Here is an 18,179-nt window from a genome sequence, read left to right as displayed (position 1 = left end):
GCTCTTTTCCTTCTAGGTGGTAGAGGTCGCGGGTTTGGGAGGTGCTGTTGAAGAAGCCTTGGCGAGTTGCTGCAGTCCACCCTGTGGAAGGTACACACTGCAGCCACTGTGCACCGGTGGTGAAGGGAGTGAATGTTTAGTGTGGAGGATGGGGTGCCAATCAAGCGGGCTGCTTTGTCCTGGATGGTGTCGAGCTTCTTGAGTGTTGTTGGAGCTGTACCCATCCAGGCAAGTGGAGATTATTCCATCACCTTCCTGATTTATGCCTTGTCGATGGTGGAAAGGCTTTGGAGAATGAGGAGGTGATTCACTCGCCACAGAATACCCAGCCGCTGACCTGCTCTTGTCGCCAGAGTATTTATGTGGTTGGTCCAGTTAAGTTTCTGATCCGTTGTCACCCCAGGATGTTGATTTGAGTGATTCTGCGATGGTAATCTCGTTGAAAGTCAAGGCGAGGTGGTTAGAAAGTCTCTTGACTGGCACTTGTCTGGCGCGAATGTTACTTGCCACTTATGAGCCCAAGCCTGGATGTTGTCCAGGTCTTGCTGCATGCGGGCTCGGACGGCTTCATTATCTGAGGGGTTGCGAATGGAAATGAACACTGTGCAGTCATCAGCGAACATCCCCATTTCTGACGTTATGATGGAGGGAAGGTCATTGATGAAGCAGCTGAAGATGGTTGGGCCTAGGACACTGCCCTGAGGAACTCCTGCAGCCATGTCCTGGGGCTGAGATGATTGGCCTCCAACAAACTCTACCATCTTCCTTTGTGCTCGGTATGACTCCAACCACTGGAGAGTTTTCTCCCTGATTCCCATTGACTTCAAATTTACTCGGGCTTCTTGATGTCACACTTGGTCAAATGCTGCCTTGCTGTCAAGGCAGTCACTTTCACCTCACCTCTGGAATTCAGCTCTTTTGTCCATGGTTGGACCAAGGCTGTCATGAGATCTGGAGCCTATTTGTCCTGGTGGAACCCAAACTGAGCATCGGTGAGCAGGTTATTGGTGAGTTCGTGCCGCTTGATAGCGCTGTCGACGACACCTTCCATCACTTTGCTGATGATTGAGAGCAGACTGATGGTGCGGCAATTGGCCGGATTCGATTTGTTCTGCTTTTTGTGGACTGAATTGCGGAACAGACTCGATGGGCGAGATGGCCGACTCCTGATCCCGTGTTCCTCATTGGTGCAGAATGTAAAACGATCCTGCATTGGCCAGGTATCAAAACCGGGTCGCATGATAAGCAGGCGAGAATTCAACGCCAATACCACCAATCCTCGTATGGCCATTTGCTGCATGTGTCCATTTGGAATCCTGTTTGAAAGCACATGTAGTCTGACGGAGGCCCTATGATAACCCCCCGCAGTCTGACCTGCAGCTGTGCAAGAACTGCTTTGTGCAGCTCCAATAGCCCAGTGTTTGAAGCGTTAGACTCACACCCCACTCGGGTTTTCTTGCCCCGGTTTGAATTCTACTCGGTGAGTTACTGTTTAACGATCTGTTCAATGTCCAAATGAATAAACTAGAGCTAATTGACCGCGTTTACATTTTTCAAAGCTGGAGAGCCATTCCGCCGTGGCGGGCGACCAATGCTTTCTTTCAAGATTTCAAGACACGAGAAGGAATATCTCCCAATCAGCAATTTAAATTCTTCTAGATTGCAGAACCTGGCATTTATACTCTTTGTTTATTTCCTTGCATTTCTGTATCTGTCACTGATTCTGTCTCTTGTCGATAAGTGTTTAATTTTTTACATAAATTATTCATGTGTATAATTTATTATATAATAATTCATGTGTTTAATTTATTATCTAAACAATTCAATTGTTTAACTTATATAAATAATTCAATAGTTTAACTTAATATATCAATAATTGAATTGTTTAATGTATTATATAATGACATTGTTTAATTGATTGCATAAAAACTTCGTGTTTAATTTATCATATAAATAATTCATTTAAAAAATTTGTTATATCATCAAGTGTTTAATTTATTATATAAAGAACACAAGTCTTTCATTTGTTAATAAAAAATTCAATTGTTTAATTTCTTTTATAATAATTTGTGTTTAATTTATTACATAAATAATTCAATAGCTTAATTGGTTATCTAAATAATTCAATTGATTAATTTATTATATGAATAGTTCAATCCTTTAATTTTATATATAAATAATTCAATAGTTTATTTTATCATATCAATAATTCAATTGTTTAATTTATTATATAAAGACAAGTGTTTAATTTATTACATAAATAATTCAATTGTTTAATTTATAGTATAAACAATTTAATTGTTTCATTTATTATATGATTTATTCAAGTGTTTATTTTTTATACAAACACTTCAAATGTTTAATTATCAAAATAATTAAAATGTTTAATTTATTATAAAAATAACTCAATAGTTTGTTATAAAAATAATTCAATAGTTTAATTTATTAAATAAACAATTAATTAGTTTAATTTATTATCGAAATAATTCAATTGATTTATTTATTATATAAATAATTCAAGTGTATAATTTATTATATAAATAATTCACGTGTTTAATTGTTATGAATAAATTAAAAAAATTAATTGTATAATAAATTAAAGGGTTCAATTTATTATACAAATAATTCAATCGTTTAATTTATTATCCAAATAATTCAATTGATAGAATTCTCAGGCTTCCTTGAATGGTGAAAACTGATCTCACCAGCAACACCAGCTGGCTGAGACGGTAGGAAAAGTAAAGTTAAAACCCAGCTGATGAGTTCGTAGCCAATGTCTCCACATTTATGTAGCTTCAGAGCACTTCATTCTGCAAACAGATCACGATAAAGCAAGTCGTACATTCAAAACGAATTTGGTGAAGAGAGGTTAATATTGTTGACTTGAAATAATAAGTGTTGAATCTGATATCGCTGCACATCATATATTGTAGAAGAAAGCGAGCATGGACGGATACTGTGTTCTGGAAGGATGGCTGATCGGCTGCGTGACAGCGAAATTTTACATTGGCTGCACGGCTCTGTTGCCAGTTGATCTTTGGATCTGATTCCCGCTAAGGCAGTTTCACTGGTTCAAATCCTGGAGCTCTTACTCACTTTCACTGGATTTCCCACTAAAGCCCAAATAAAGTTTCACTCTCTTCGATCCTCCATAAATCCTGTTGTCGCAGCCTCTCTCACTCCGGCAGCTGGGGAACAGCGGAAAACTGATGGGTTTGTTGTCGCATCTGGAATGCGGTTTTGAACTGTTGTTATTCGCCGAGACAGCGCTGCTGGAGCCTTTAATGATCTCGTTCAGTGAAGAGAGACTGGCAGGCGGCTCCCAGACAGGGCTCAGGCCGGGACCGGGCAGCGACTGGATGAGAAAGCGGAACTGTTGCTGTTGCTGCTTCCGCCTCTGGAAGTCCCTGCGGCGGTCGGTACTGATCTACCTCTTATGGATACGGCTCCACTTATTGGATGTGGACCGCGTGGCGCAACGGTAGCGCGTCTGACTCTAGATTAGAAGGATGCGTGTTCAAATCACGTCGAGGTCATTGCGTTTTCACAGCGATTAAGTGTCTCTCTGCTTTATAGCGGGACCGTCTTTTTGGGATGGGCTGTTCACTGTTTGTAAAATAATAATTATTGTGGAATCATTGAATGGACACAGTACAGAAGGAGGCCATTCGACCTATCGAACCCATGCCGGCATTATGTAAGAGCAATCCAGTCAGGCCCTTTCCCGGTAGCCCTGCATTTTTTCCCCTTCAAGTATTTATCAAATTCCTTTTTAAAAGCCACGATTGAATCTGCTTCCAACACCCTTTCAGGCAGCGCATTCAAGATTATAATTATTCGTTGCGTAAAAATGTTTTTCCTCATGTCGCCTTTGCTTCTGTTGCCAATCACCTTAAATCTGTGTCCTCTGGTTTCCGACTCTTCCGCCAATGGGAACAGCTTCTCTTTATTTACTTTATCTGAACCCTTCATGACTTTGAAAACTTCTATCAAATCTCCTCTGAACCTTCTCTGCTCGAAGGGAACAATCCCAGCACGCGGCAAATGCGGTCAATTTGCTCTAATTCATTTATTTGAGCATTAAACAGACCTTTAACCAGTGGTGCTGTTTTATGGAAGCGTGAGCTGGTGGTCAAAGGTGCGTGGATCCAATGTCTGGGGTGTTTCTGGGTTCAAATTTCACCACTGATAGAATTTTTGGCAATGTTCATTTTGACCTGTTCACAGAAAACCCGATTGGAATGCGAAGGAGCAGAGGATGTGAAAGAAGCTGAAAGTGAAAGTGCAGATATTATTTTCATCACGGGGACAGGACACGTTTCCACAGGTAAGGACATTTTATGTTCAGATTCTTTCCAGCAGAGTGGGACAGGTGATCAGAGTGACCGGGCTCTAGTGGTGCAATCGGTCAGTGCACGGTCTTTTTATGCCGTAGATTCCAGGGAAATGCCGGGGTTTTTAATTCGAGTCTCATCTCGATCAAACAATCCTTTTCCTTATGAACATTTCGACCGGAGTTGAAGGTACAATTGGTGTGTTCCAAAATGCATCTACTTATTTGAATTGCCATGTGGTTCCTCCGGCCTACGCTGTGACAATAGCAGATGAGATGTTTAGTATTACTTGTTTACAGGAGGGAGGCTGTGGTTTTGGAGACGAAAACTATGATTTTCATCCATTTACAAATCGTGGGATTTAACTGGAGCTTCAAACCAGCGCCAGAGGCCGCTCAGCCAGGATACTTTCCATCCTACACTTCAGGAACTAGTTTTACAGGAATAGAATTACTGCAAGCAAGAATTCTACCCCTCAAGCACCAATGCTCGCAAGTAAATTTCTCCGCATCGTGATAACATACACTCTACCATAGGTATACTTTAATCAAATTAGTGTTTTGTTTCACTCTGAGTGCGAAGAGACATTAATGTGTCGACATTGGTTGCATCAGCTGGATTGCCCCTTTACTTTTCCTACCGTCTCATTCTTTTATTTCTTCACCCTTCTCTGCTAGTGTTGCAGGTTAGATCAGCCTTCCCCGTTCAAGGAAGCCTGAGAAGTCCATTGGGGACAGCACAGAGAGAGAAAAGCTAAAGACAGGGAGAGATAGAGCGGGCCCAGGGGCTGAGTGGCTGGGTCCTGCTCCTAGTTCTTGTGTTCTTTAGATTTGCAGTTCGGATCAGATCAGCCATGATCTTATTGAATTGCGGAGCAGGCTCGAGGGGCCGATTGGCCTACTCCTGCTCTTATTTCTTATGTTCTTATGTGATGAATGCAAAGAAAATAAAGTTTATAAATGTCAGGTGTAGCAAACTAGCAGAATTTAAGTTACAGATTCCTTCTCGGGTCTTGAAATCTTGCAAGAGAAGTTTTAACATCCAATTGAAAGCACCGGCCACGCTGTTGTATCTCTCCTGCTGAAAGAGAGGTAAATATGGTTAATTAACTGTTTGAGCATTGACGAGATTTTTAAATAGTCGCGCTACCAGCAGAATTCAAACCTCGGCAGGAAAACCCCATTGGAATTTTGAGCCCAACTCTTTCACCACTCAGCCATCGCAGCTGAAAACGGCATGTTCGTTCAGACAGAATTCCAAATGGACACATGCAGGAATGATTGGTACAAGCATTGGTGGTTCAGGGGTAGAATTCTCGCCTGCCACGCGGGAGACCCGGGTTCAATTCCCGGCCAATGCATCGGCATTTTGCACCAAAAAGTACCACCGGAACAGGGTCAATTGGCCACTGTTCAAAGGTCTGTTTAATGCCAAAATTAATGAAGTAGAACTAAGTGACCACATTTTCCCGGTACTGGGGTTGTTCTCCTTGGAGCAGTGAAAGTTCAGAGGAGATTTGAGAGAAGTTTTCAAAGCCATGAAGGGTTCAGATGAAATCAATCAAGAGAAGCTGTTCTAATTGGCGGAAGGGTCGGGAACCAGAGGATGCAGATTTGAGGTGTTTGGCAAAAGAACCAAAGGCGACATGAGGAAAAACTTTTCTATTCAGCGAAAATTATGATCTGGAATGCGCTGCCTGAAAGGGTGTTGGAAGCAGATTCAATCGTAGCTTTCAAAAAGGAGTTTGACAAATACTTGAAGGGGAAAATGCAGGGCCATGGGGAATGGGACGAACCGGATTGGTCTTACAAAAGGCAGGTACGGGATTAATGGGTCGGATGGTCCAGATGTCCAGATGGTCCATTCTATGATTCTATGATAACTATTAATCTTAGAGTAAATGATCCTCTGACGAAGAATGATCATAATATGATAGAATTTCATATTGAGTTGAGAGTGCTGTCGTTAGTTCCGAAACTAGGCTCTTAAATTTAAACAAAGCCAATTAAGTAGTTATCAGTGGCAAGTTCGCTAAGGTAGTTTGGGAAATTAAATTAAAAATATGTTTGGAGATAAGCAATGGCGAACATTTAAAGAAATAATTCATAATTCTCAACGAAAATACATTCCCTTGAGGATTAAAAACTTCACCAGAAAAGTGGTACAACCTTGGTTAACTGGAGAAATTAAGGGTAGTATTACGTTAAAAGAAGAGGCTTTCAATGTTGCCATAAAGAGTAGTAGACTGAGGATTTGAAGAGTTTTAGAAATGAGCAAAGGATGACCAAGAAACTGATAAAAAGGGAGAAAATAGGATGAGGGTAAACCAGAAAGAAATATAAAAATGGATTGTAAGAATTTCTACAAGTGTATATAAAGGTAGAGATTAGCGAAAGTAAACATTGGTCCCTTGGAGGCAGAGACAGGAGAAATTATATTCGGGAATAAGGAAATGGCAGAGACGTTAAACAAATACTTTTATCTTTCTTCACAGTAGAATACACAAAAAACATACCAGAAATAGTGGGGAATCAAGGGGCTGATGAGAATGAGGAACTTAAAGTAATTAAGGTTAGTAAAGAAAAAGTACTGGTGAAATTAATGGGACTAAAAGCCAACAAATCCCCTGGACCTGATGACCTACATCCTAGGGTTTTAAAAGAGGTGGCTGTAGATAGAGTGGATGCATTGGTTTCGATGTTCCAGAATTCCCAAGATTCTAGAACTGTCCCCGTGGATTGGAAGGTCGCAAATATAACCCCAAAGGAGGAAGGGAGAAAACAGGGAACTGCAGGCCATTTAGCCTGACAATAGTAGAAGGTAAAATGCTAGGATGTATTACTAGGGGCGTGGTTACAGGACACTTAGAAAATCATAATATGATTGGTCACATGCAATACGGATTTATGAAAGGCAATTAGTGTTTAACAAATCTATTAGAGCTTTTGAGGCTGTAACTAGCAGGGTAGATAAAGAAGAACCAGTGGATGTAGTATATTTGGATTTTCAAAAGGTATTCGATACGGTTCCACATAAGAGGTAGGTACACAAGATTAGTTCTCATGGGATCATGGGTGATACATTAACAGGTATTGAGGATTGGTCGACGGACAGAAAACAGAAAGTCGGAATAAACAGGTCATTTTCGGGTTGGCAGGCTGCAACTCATGTGGTGCCGTGAGCATCAGTGCTTGGGCCTGAGCTATTTACAATCGAAATTAATGACTTAGATGAGGCGACCGAGCGTAATATATCCAAGTTTGCTGACGATACAATGTTGGTGGGTAAGTAAGCTGTGAGGAGGACGCAAAGAGAATGCAAAGTGATATGGAAAGGTTGGGTGTATGGGCGAGAAGGTGGCAAATTAAGTATAAAGTTGGGAAATCTGAGGTTATTTACTTTGCGAGGAATATAAAAGCAGAATAACTTTTAAAAGGTGAGAGACTGAGCAATGTTGGTATTCAGGGTGATTTGGCTGTCCTTGTACACGGACCACAGAAAGTTAATATGCAGGTGCAGCAAGCAATTAGGAAAGCAAATGATATGTTGGCCTTTATTGCAAGGGCTTTGGAGTACAAGGATAAGAAAGTCTTGCTGCAATTATATAGGGTTTTGGTGAGACCACACCTGGAGTACTGTGTACAGTTTTGATCTCCTTACCTGTGGAATGATATACTTGCCTGAGAGTGAGGGCAACAAAGGTTCACTAGATTGATTCCTGGGATGAGATGTTTGCCCTCTGAGGAGAGGTTGAGTAGAATGGCCCTATATTCACTGGAGTTTAGAATAATTAGATGATCTCATTGATATGTATAAAATTCTTAGAGGGTGTGACAGCTGGATGCTGGGAGGCTGCTTCCCCTAGCTGGAGAGTCTACAAGTGACGGTCATAATCTGAAGATGAGGGGGCAGCTATTTAGCACAGAGATGGAAAATAAATTCTTCACTGAGAGGGTTGTGAATCATTGGAATTCTCTACCCCAGAAGACTGTGGATGCTGAATCGTTGAGTATGTTCAAAACTGAGATTGATAGATTTTTGGACACGAAAGGAATCAAGGGATATGGGGATAGGTCGGGAAAGTGGAGGTGAGTTCGAAGATCATCCATGATCTTATAAAATGGCGGAGGAGGTTCGAGGGACGCTGTCGCCTGCTCCTGCTTCTTTTGATCCGCTGGAAAGGCAGAACTTGCCAGCTGCTTTCAAAGATTTCGCCTGAACAGGGATTTGAACCCTGGACCCTCAGATCACTACCTGTTTTAAAAGTCTGATGCTCTACCGACTGAGCTATCCAGGCCCGTTGTTTGACTTGCTTCCATCATACCGGTTCATGGTAGGACTGTGAATTATCCCTTGTCGCTGTTGAATGAGGGTGAGGGTCCGTTTTCTGAAATTCTCAGCAACGCGTTGAGGAGAATCCTTGTTTCTGTTGAACATGATGTAAGAAACATGGACAGCGAACTCGTGAGATTACAATTCTTCTTGTTTGTATCAAATATCTTGCATTCCTTAGCAGCAATTAAAAAAAACACTTTACCCAATGGCTCAAAAGCTAAACTTGTTCCACATGGGAGCTGGAAAAGGCCTCTCGACATTTCAGCCGATCAACAATTGAAAGCTGAATAATTTCACCCGTTACACCTTGACACCAGGCAACAGATTTGCCTCCCGAATTTTCCCGACACGACACTTCAAACCGATGAAAACCTGCCTCACGGAAAGAAGAATTGTGTGTTTGGTTCTTTAGATTTAAAGATCTCGTGCCGGCCCCTTCACCATTTCAGCTGTCGCCAATCGCCCCCTCTCTCTCCCATATACAAGTAAAATGGCACCTGCTATTGCAACACGATAGGCCAGAGGACCCTTAGTGCCCACATGGGGACACGAATAAATCGATGCGTTATGGAAGATACCGGTTGTGCCTTGAACTCCGGTCAAAATGTTCAGAAGCAAAAGACTCAATTACTTCAGGTGAGGCTGAAACTCACAACCTCGGCATTTCTCGAGCGTATAATTGTTGTAGAAATAACGCGCGCTGGCCGATTGCACCATTAGAGCCGCGCACGGTCTGTGTCACCAGTGCTCCCATCAAACAGCTTCGTGATCTTTCCCACACAGAAGCCTCCAAGCAATGACCTTGAAAAGGCGTGGAATCTGAAACAAAACCCCAGAAGGTAAGAACTTTTAATTATATTATTATTGTTAAATGAAGGACAATTATTTTCATGATACTTTGAGGATTTGTCTAAAGTGGGAGCTGAAACTAAGAAACTCTCTCTGGGCTACCGTTGTTGGAGAGATGGGCGTTATTTCATTTGAAAACCGAGGTTCGGAACTTTCTCATGTGGAAGTGTGACAGAAGATTGTGGTTAGTGACAGTTGCCGTGGACATCTAGAGGAGAGGGAGAAAAGTCAAAGTCACAGCTGTGACAGCTCAAGTGTTCTGCTGATCTGTAATATTTAAAAAAGTATTGTACAGTACAGGGCAAACCGATTTGCTATCGGTTGCGAAAAATACAACAGTCTGAACCCCCAAAAGAATGTGATGTGTCGCTGATAGATATTAATGAGAGGAGGTGGGCAACAGCACCATAACTTGGCTCCGTGGCTTACTTGGTTAAAACACCTGTTTAATAAATAAACGACCCTGGGTTCAATTTGCATTGGTGCTTTTGTATAATTTATGATGTTTGGTGAATTTGAGTAGAAAAATATGTCGTGCGGTGTTTGTATTTTGTTTAGGAGCCAACACGGAACTGATCAGAATGTCTCTTCAAAAAAGTCCTTTCATTATGCAGACAGACCTCTCATTGAATGTGACCGTGACACGTTAATTTAAGGACACGTTCTTGTTTCTGGGCTCGTTGAGGTCGGGGTATAATTCTCGATTCGAGGTTCATACCCCGGAGAAGCTCTAACTTAGGCCTAGACTTTTGATCTTGAGATGCGGTTCAAATTTTTGCAAAGACCCAACAGAAGTCCCCAAGTCAATCCACCTGAATCTAAGGGGTTTCGGAAGAAGTTCAGTTCCAGCAATCAGGACTTTAAAGGCAGCTCAATGACCGACAATTTCATTGAAGGAGCTTTCTTTGGAATTGCCTTCGACCTTGAAACCGCTCTGGGCCTTCATCTCACTGAAGCAGAGTTTGGCCGCTTTGTATCTGTGAGCAAGTCGGTGACGAGGTTAACTTTTTAAGATCTCGCCAATCACAGGGAAAAGAAACCGAGTATCGAATTGTCCCTGTAAGTGATGAATTGAAGGGATTGGTGCTCGAAGCAGATCTGGAAAATGCGCAGTGCTGTCGCTCAGGAGTTCCAAATCCACACTCCAGCCACTCCAGCCACTCTGGCCCAGTTTCACCACCCTGAAATCGAGCTTTTTTCCAGCACATTTCTCTTAACTTCATAGTTGCTGGTTTAAGAGTGAAGGCCGGTTCGTTGGATTTTCAATCCTGCAAGATTCAACCATTCATTTTGGAAAAGTAAACTGACAGCACATTACTGTAGTCACAAGATTTAGCTCCGTGAGTTACTGGTTTAGCAGGTAATGTATTTACCTGTTTCAACGGTGCTATCGGTTAGCGCGATGTTTCGATCCCTTGTTTGATTATGACCTTTATTTTTATTTTTCCTATGGATTCATCGCCTCAAATTTCCAAGGTTTCATTGTGTGTTTTATCTGCAAGAAAATGTACCGTGATCATTGCCAGCTGAGCAGGACTGATATTCTACCATTTACCCTGCGATCGGAGAGCAGGCACGTGAATCATTTTAAGGAATGGAACATGGGCTTCACGGAAATCACAATTCATCTTGACAGACAAGGTCCCGAAAGGCGAATTCGCTGTGACATGGAGATTTCTGTAGTCAGCGAGACCAGACTGTTTCTATGTTTAGAGAATAAATGTCACACCATTTATTTTGGAAATGCAAAACGGTGGGGATTTTTATCATCGCCCGATGCCTTTCGTGTTGTATCAGATGTTTCGCGTTGCGTCACTTTCATCTTAATCACATAACCGGTTATGGCCTTTCCTGTGATAAATGGCGACAATTGCCTGTTAATGATAAATTTAACAACGGCTGCACCAGATTCCTGCTGTCAGAAGCTCTGAACTTTTATTCCCACTCTTAAGATACAGTCCGTAAAATGATTAAATTTCATCACCTGAGAAGCACAAAAATCTTATTAAAGTTTTGACTGTCTCTAGGCAATCAGGTCAGTATCACCTTCAGTCTGAAATAGAAAGTTATCGTTTAATTAATGGTGATTAAAAGTGATTCAGGGTTTAATTATCTTCACATAATAAATTTAACAAGGTCATGACTCTTGTTAAAGTCAATTCCTTGACCGGGAATCGAATCACGCGGTGGTGAGAGCGCCGAATCCGACCCAATATTCTGCCGGGAGCTCCCAAAATTCCGCACCAAGCACTGTGGAACTGATAACATTTATTTTTTCTTTCACTGTTTCGTGATTCATTCAGCTCTGTGTTTATTCTCAGGCCTCTTATCTCTCCTTTCTTTTCAGCTTCTGACTGCGGATATTCCTCTGGTCAAATATAAATAATATATAATATCTGCTGGATTGGACCTTTACTTTTCCGACCGTCTCAGTCTTTTTTATCTTTACACTTTTCTGCTGGAGTTGTAGGTTCGAACAGCTTTTGCCGTTCAAGGCTTCCTGAGAAGTTCATGAGGGGAAAATCACAGTCAAGAGACAGATACAGGGAAGTAGAGATAGAGAGATGAAAGGATAGAAACATTCAATAAATACCAAGTTCTGCGAACGAGCAGAACTTAAGGTGGATCTTGAGAAAGAGTCCTTCACGTGACTTGAAATCTTGCAACAGACCATTGGGCACCCGATTAAAAGCACTTGCTGCGCTGGACTATCTCTCTGCGAGATGGAAATGCGGTCAGTTAGCTCCAGTTCATATTTATTTGAGCTTTAAACAGTAGCGCTGCGAGCAAGATTCAAAACTGCGTAGGAAAACACGGTTATATTATAAAACTAACGCCTTAACCACTCGACCATCGCAGCTGCAAGTGGATGTTTCTGCACGGCTGTAGATCAGAATGCGTAGGGTTATCGCAGGAGATATTGACACTGTATGATCTTTCAGACTGGTTTGCAACTGGACCCATGCAGCCAGTTACAGTGCGGATATTGCTGGTCCAGTGGTGGAATTCTCGTCTGGCGCTTGAGCTGTCCGGTTTTGGGTCTGGGCCAATGAAGCAGCATTTCCATTCTGTTCCGATGAAATCGCGTGAATTGGGTTAAATTGATATTCAGCTTCAATCTACGCACCGTCTTGAGACATTTATTTTCTTTTCTCTCTGCGCATTGCATCAACAAATCCTCTGCATTCTGTCCTCTGGTGCTCAAACATGCTTCGGAATTAAGTCAATCCTGCTTTCTACACCGCTGAAAAGATGTGAGAAGGCAATTCGTGAAATTTCACTAAAATGGATTAAACAACAGGGCTCTTCGAGGATTTGAACCCGGGACCTCCCACGCAGCAATCAGTGAAACGCCCAAAACAAGAATCAGACCCTTGGACCAGGCATTGCAGCAATGCCGTGCAGGCAGTGTAAAATGTCGCTGCCACCCACAGCCGACCAGCTACCCTGTCAGACCGCTTCTGTCCATCCAATCTCACTTTCTATTCCGATGTACAGCAATGTCAAGTTGTACACTCACTATTTCAAGTCAACAATATCAGCCTCCCTTTACCATATTCGTTTGAATGTACGAATTGTATTTTCAAATAAGACTTTGCAGAAATTGTTGCTCTAAAGCTGCATTGTTTTCTGCCTCGGCATCCGTAGATTATACACTCGACCACAAGTATACTGCACTCAGATGCTGATGTTTTCCCTGTGAGGGCGAAGAGTCAGAAATGCGTAGACATTAGTTACAAATTCATCAGCTGGGCTGCACCGTTGCTTTTCCTACCGTCTCAGCCTTTCTTTCTTTACCCTTCTCTGCCGGTGTTGCAGATTCGATCAACTTTGGCTGTTGAAGGAAGCCTGAGAAGTCCATCGGAGGAAAAGACAGAGTGTCAAGAGACAGGGAGAGCTTCAAAGAGTTTCTAAAATTGAAGAGAGTAGCAAAAGTTAATGTGAGTCCAACAGAGGCTGAGACAGGAGAAATTATAATGGGGAATATGGAAATGACGGATGCGTTAGACAAATATTTTCTACCTGTCTTCACAGTAGAAGACACCAAAAGCATACCAGAAATATTGGGGAACTAAGGGACTAACGAGAATGAGGAACTTAAAGTCATTAATATCAGTCGAGAAAAACTACTTGAGAAAGTAATGGGAGTGAAAGCTGATACACCCCCTGGACCTGATGGCCTACATCCGACGGCTCTAAAATAAGTGGCTGAAGAGATAATGGATGCATTGGTTATGATCTTCCAAAATTCCCTAGATTCGAGATTGGTCCCAGCGGATTGGAAGGTAGTAAATGTAATCCCGATATTCACGAAAGGAGGGAGAATGAAAACAGGGAACTACAGGCCAGTTAGTCTGACATTCAATAGTAGGGAAAATGCTGGAAACCATTATTAAGGAAGCAGTAACAGGGCACTTAGAACATCATAATATGGTTAGGCAGAGCCAATGTAGTGTTATGAAAGGGAAATCGTGTTTGACGAATTTATTCGCGTTTTTTTGAGGATGTAACTAGCAGAGTAGATAAAGAGGAATCAGTGGATGCAGTATATTTGGATTAAAAGGCATTCAATAAGGTGCCACATGATAGGTCGTTATGTAAGATAAGTGCTCATGGGGTTGGGGTTAACATATTAGCATAGATGGAGGATTGGTTAACGGACAGAAAACAGAGAGTAGGGATGAATGTGTCATTTTCAGGTTGGAAGGCTGGAACTCGTGGGGTACTGCAAGGGTCGGTGCTTGGGCCTCAGCTATTTACAATCTATATTAATCATTCGATGAAGTGACCAGTGTAATGTATCCAAATTTGATGATGATAAAGATCTAGATGGGAAAGTAAGCTGTGAGGAGGTCACAAAGAGTTTGTAAAGGCATATAGATAGGTTAAGTGATTGGGCAGGAATGTGGAAGGTGAGGTATAATGCGAGGTCATTCACTTTGCTAGCAAGGATAAAAAACATAATATTTTTTAAATGGTGAGATACTATTAAATGTTGGTGTACAGAAAGACTTTGGTGACCTCGTACAAGAAACACAAAAAGTTGCAGGTTCAACAAGCAGTTTGAAAGCAAATGGTATTGTGGCATTTATTGCAAGGGGATTGGAGTACAAGACTAAGGCAGTCTTACTACAATTGCACAGGTCTTTTGTGAGACCATACCTTGAGTTCTGAGTACAGTTTTGGTCTCCTTATCTAAGGAAGAATTTACATGCCTTAGAGGCGGTGCAACGAAGGTTCACTGGATTAATTCGTGGGATGAGAGGGCTGTGCTATGAGGAGAGGTTGAGTGGAATGGGCCGATTCTTTCTGGAGTTGAGAAGGATGAGTGGTGATCTCAATGAAACGGATAAGATTCTGAGGGGACTTGACATGGTAGATGCTGTGATATTGTTTCCCCTGACTGGAGAGTCTAGAACTAAGGGTCATCGACGCAGGATAAGGGGTCGGCCATTTAAGACTGAGATGAGAAGGAATTTCTTCACTCAGAAAGGTGTAAATCTTTAAAATTCTCTACGCCACAGGGCTGTGGATGCTGAGCCGTTGAGTATATCCAATTGTAAACAATTTTACAACACCAAGTTATAGTCCAGCAATTTTATTTTAAATTCACAAGCTTTCGGAGGCTTCCTCCTTCGTCAAGTGAACGATGTGAAAATGAAAACCTCGAAATGAAATCGCATTTATAATTCACAGAACAATGCTTGGTGAGTACAGACAGTTTTTTCAACTGCCCGTTGCCAAGGCAATCAGTGTGCAGACAGACAGGTGTTACCTGCCAGGTCTCACAGAATATACAAATCACCAAAAAAAAGAAAAACAACAAACAAAAAAAACAGAGATAGAGAGGTAGAAACATAGAAAAGACAGCAACTGACCCGTTATATTAAAAACAGATAACATTTGTTCGCTGGTGGGGTAACGTGTAGCGTGACATAAACCCAAGAACCCGGTTGAGGCCGTCCTCATGGGTGCGGAACTTGGCTATCAATTTCTGCTCGACGATTTTGCGTTGTCGTGTGTCTCGAAGGCCGCCTTGGAGTACGCTTACCCGAAGGTCGATGGCTGAATGTCCATGACTGCTGAAGTGTTCCCCGACTGGGAGGGAACCCTCCTGTTTGGCGATTGTTGCACGGTGTCCGTTCATCCGTTGTCGCAGCGTCTGCATGGTCTCGCCAATGTACCATGCTCTGGGGCATCCTTTCCTGCAACGTATGAGGTAGACAACGTTGGCCGAGTCACAGGTTGTATGAACCATGCACCTGGTGGGTGGTGTCCTCTCGTGTGATGGTGGTGTCTGTGTCGATGATCTGGCATGTCTTGCAGAGGTTACCGTGGCAGGGTTGTGTGGTGTCGTGGACGCTGTTCTCCTGAAAGCTGGGTAATTTGCTGCGAACGATGGTCTGTTTGAGGTTGGGTGGCTGTTTAAAGGCGAGTAGTGGAGGTGTGGGGATGGCCATAGCGAGGTGTTCGTCGTCATTGATGACATATTGAAGGCTGCGGAGAACATGGCGTAGTTTCTCCGCTCCGGGGAAGTACTGGACGACGAAGGGTACTCTGTTGGTTGCGTCCCGTGTTAGTCTCCTGAGGAGGTCTATGCGATTTTTTGCTGTGGCCCGTCGGAACTGTCGATCGATGAGTCGAGCGTCATATCCCGTTCTTACCAGGGCGTCTTTCAGCGTCTGTAGGTGTCCATCGCGTTCCTCCTCGTCTGAGCAGACACTGTGTATTCGCAGGGCCTGTCCATAGGGGATGGCCTCTTTGAAGTGGTTAGGGTGGAAGCTGGAAAAGTGGAGCATCGTGAGGTTGTCCGTGGGCTTGCGGTAGAGTGAGGTGCTGAGGTGCCCGTCTTTGATGGAGATTCGTGTGTCCAAGAAAGAAACTGATTCTGAGGAGTAGTCCATGGTGAGCTTGATGGTGGGATGGAACTTGTTGATGTTATCGTGTAGTCTCTTCAGTGATTCTTCGCCGTGGGTCCATAGAAAGAAAATGTCGTCGATGTATCTGGTGTATAGCGTTGGTTGGAGGTCCTGTGCAGTGAATAAATCGTGCTCGAACTTGCGCATGAAAATGTTGGCGTATTGGGGTGCGAATTTGGTCCCCATGGCTGTTCCGTTTGTTTGGGTAAAGAACTGGTTATCGAAGGTGAAGACATTGCGATCCAGGATGAAGTGGATGAGTTGTGGGATGGCGTCCGGAGATTGGCTGTTGTTGGTGTTGAGTATTGATGCTGTCGCAGCGATGCCGTCATCGTGGGGGATACTGGTGTATAGTGCCGAGACGTCCATCGTGGTGAGAAGTGTTCCTGGTTCAACTGGTCCGTGGGTACTGAGTTTTTGTAGGAAGTCTGCAGTGTTGCGACAGAAGCTGGGGGTTCCCTGTACGATGGGTTTCAGGATGCCCTCGATGTATCCAGACAGGTTCTCACACAGGGTTCCGACGGGCCACAGCAAAAAATTGCATAGACCTCCTCAGGAGACTAACACGGGACGCAACCAACAGAGTACCCTTTGTCGTCCAGTACTTCCCCGGAGCGGAGAAACTACGCCATGTTCTCCGCAGCCTGCAACATGTCATCAATGAGGACAAACACCTCGCTATGGCCATCCCCACACCTCCACTACTCGCCTTTAAACAGCCACCCAACCTCAAACAGACCATCGTTCGCAGCAAATTACCCAGCTTTCAGGAGAACAGCGTCCACGACACCACACAGCCCTGTCACGGTAACCTCTGCAAGACATGTCAGATGATCGACACAGATACCACCATCACACGAGAGGACACCACCCACCAGGTACATGGTTCATACTCCTGTGACTCGGCCAACGTTATCTACCTCATACGTTGCAGGAAAGGATGCCCCAGAGCATGGTACATTGGCGAGACCATGCAGACGCTGCGACAACGGATGAACGGACACCGCACAACAATCGCCAAACAGGAGGGTTCCCTCCCAGTCGGGGAACACTTCAGCAGTCATGGACATTCATCCACCGACCTTCGGGTAAGCGTACTCCAAGGCGGCCTTCGAGACACACGACAACGCAAAATCGTCGAGCAGAAATTGATAGCCAAGTTCCGCACCCATGAGGACGGCCTCAACCGGGATCTTGGGTTCATGTCACGCTACACGTTACCCCACCAGCGAACAAATGTTATCTGTTTTTAATATAACGGGTCAGTTGCTGTCTTTTCTATGTTTCTACCTCTCTATCTCTGTTTTTTTTGTTTGTTGCTTTTCTTTTTTTTGGTGATTTGTATATTCTGAGACCTGGCAGGTAACACCTGTCTGTCTGCACACTGATTGCCTTGGCAACGGGCAGTTGAAAAAACTGTCTGTACTCACCCTGCATTGTTCTGTGAATTATAAATGCGATTTCATTTCGAGGTTTTCATTTTCACATCGTTCACCTGACGAAGGAGGAAGCCTCCGAAAGCTTGTGAATTTAAAATAAAATTGCTGGACTATAACTTGGTGTTGTAAAATTGTTTACAATTGTCAACCCCAGTCCATCACCGGCATCTCCACATCAGCATATCCAAGGCTGAGATAGACAGATTTTTGGACTCGACGGGATCAAGAAATGTGGGGATCTGGCAGGGCAGATTAGTTGAGCTCGAAGATCAGCCATGATCTTATTCAATCGTGGAGCAGGC

The 18,179-nt window shown here is 43.2% G+C and overlaps 2 non-coding genes across 2 annotated transcripts; one reads left to right on the top strand and one right to left on the bottom strand.

Annotated features, from left to right (window-relative positions):
* The first annotated feature begins 5,623 nt into the window (after positions 1-5,623).
* trnag-gcc (transfer RNA glycine (anticodon GCC)) lies at positions 5,624-5,694 on the top strand. The gene has a single exon. It is a non-coding gene; the product is annotated as a tRNA-Gly (tRNA).
* A 2,852-nt stretch (positions 5,695-8,546) lies between these two features.
* On the bottom strand, positions 8,547-8,631 carry trnak-uuu (transfer RNA lysine (anticodon UUU)). The gene is given in 2 exon segments: positions 8,547-8,582; positions 8,595-8,631. It is a non-coding gene; the product is annotated as a tRNA-Lys (tRNA).
* Positions 8,632-18,179: the final 9,548 nt, after the last annotated feature.

The sequence above is a fragment of the Heptranchias perlo genome, chromosome 20 (assembly GCF_035084215.1).
Source record: "Heptranchias perlo isolate sHepPer1 chromosome 20, sHepPer1.hap1, whole genome shotgun sequence".
NCBI classification, from domain to species: Eukaryota; Metazoa; Chordata; class Chondrichthyes; order Hexanchiformes; family Hexanchidae; genus Heptranchias; species Heptranchias perlo.
The sequence above is the reverse complement of the archived record's forward strand: the minus strand, read 5'-3'. Positions and strand labels throughout refer to the sequence as shown.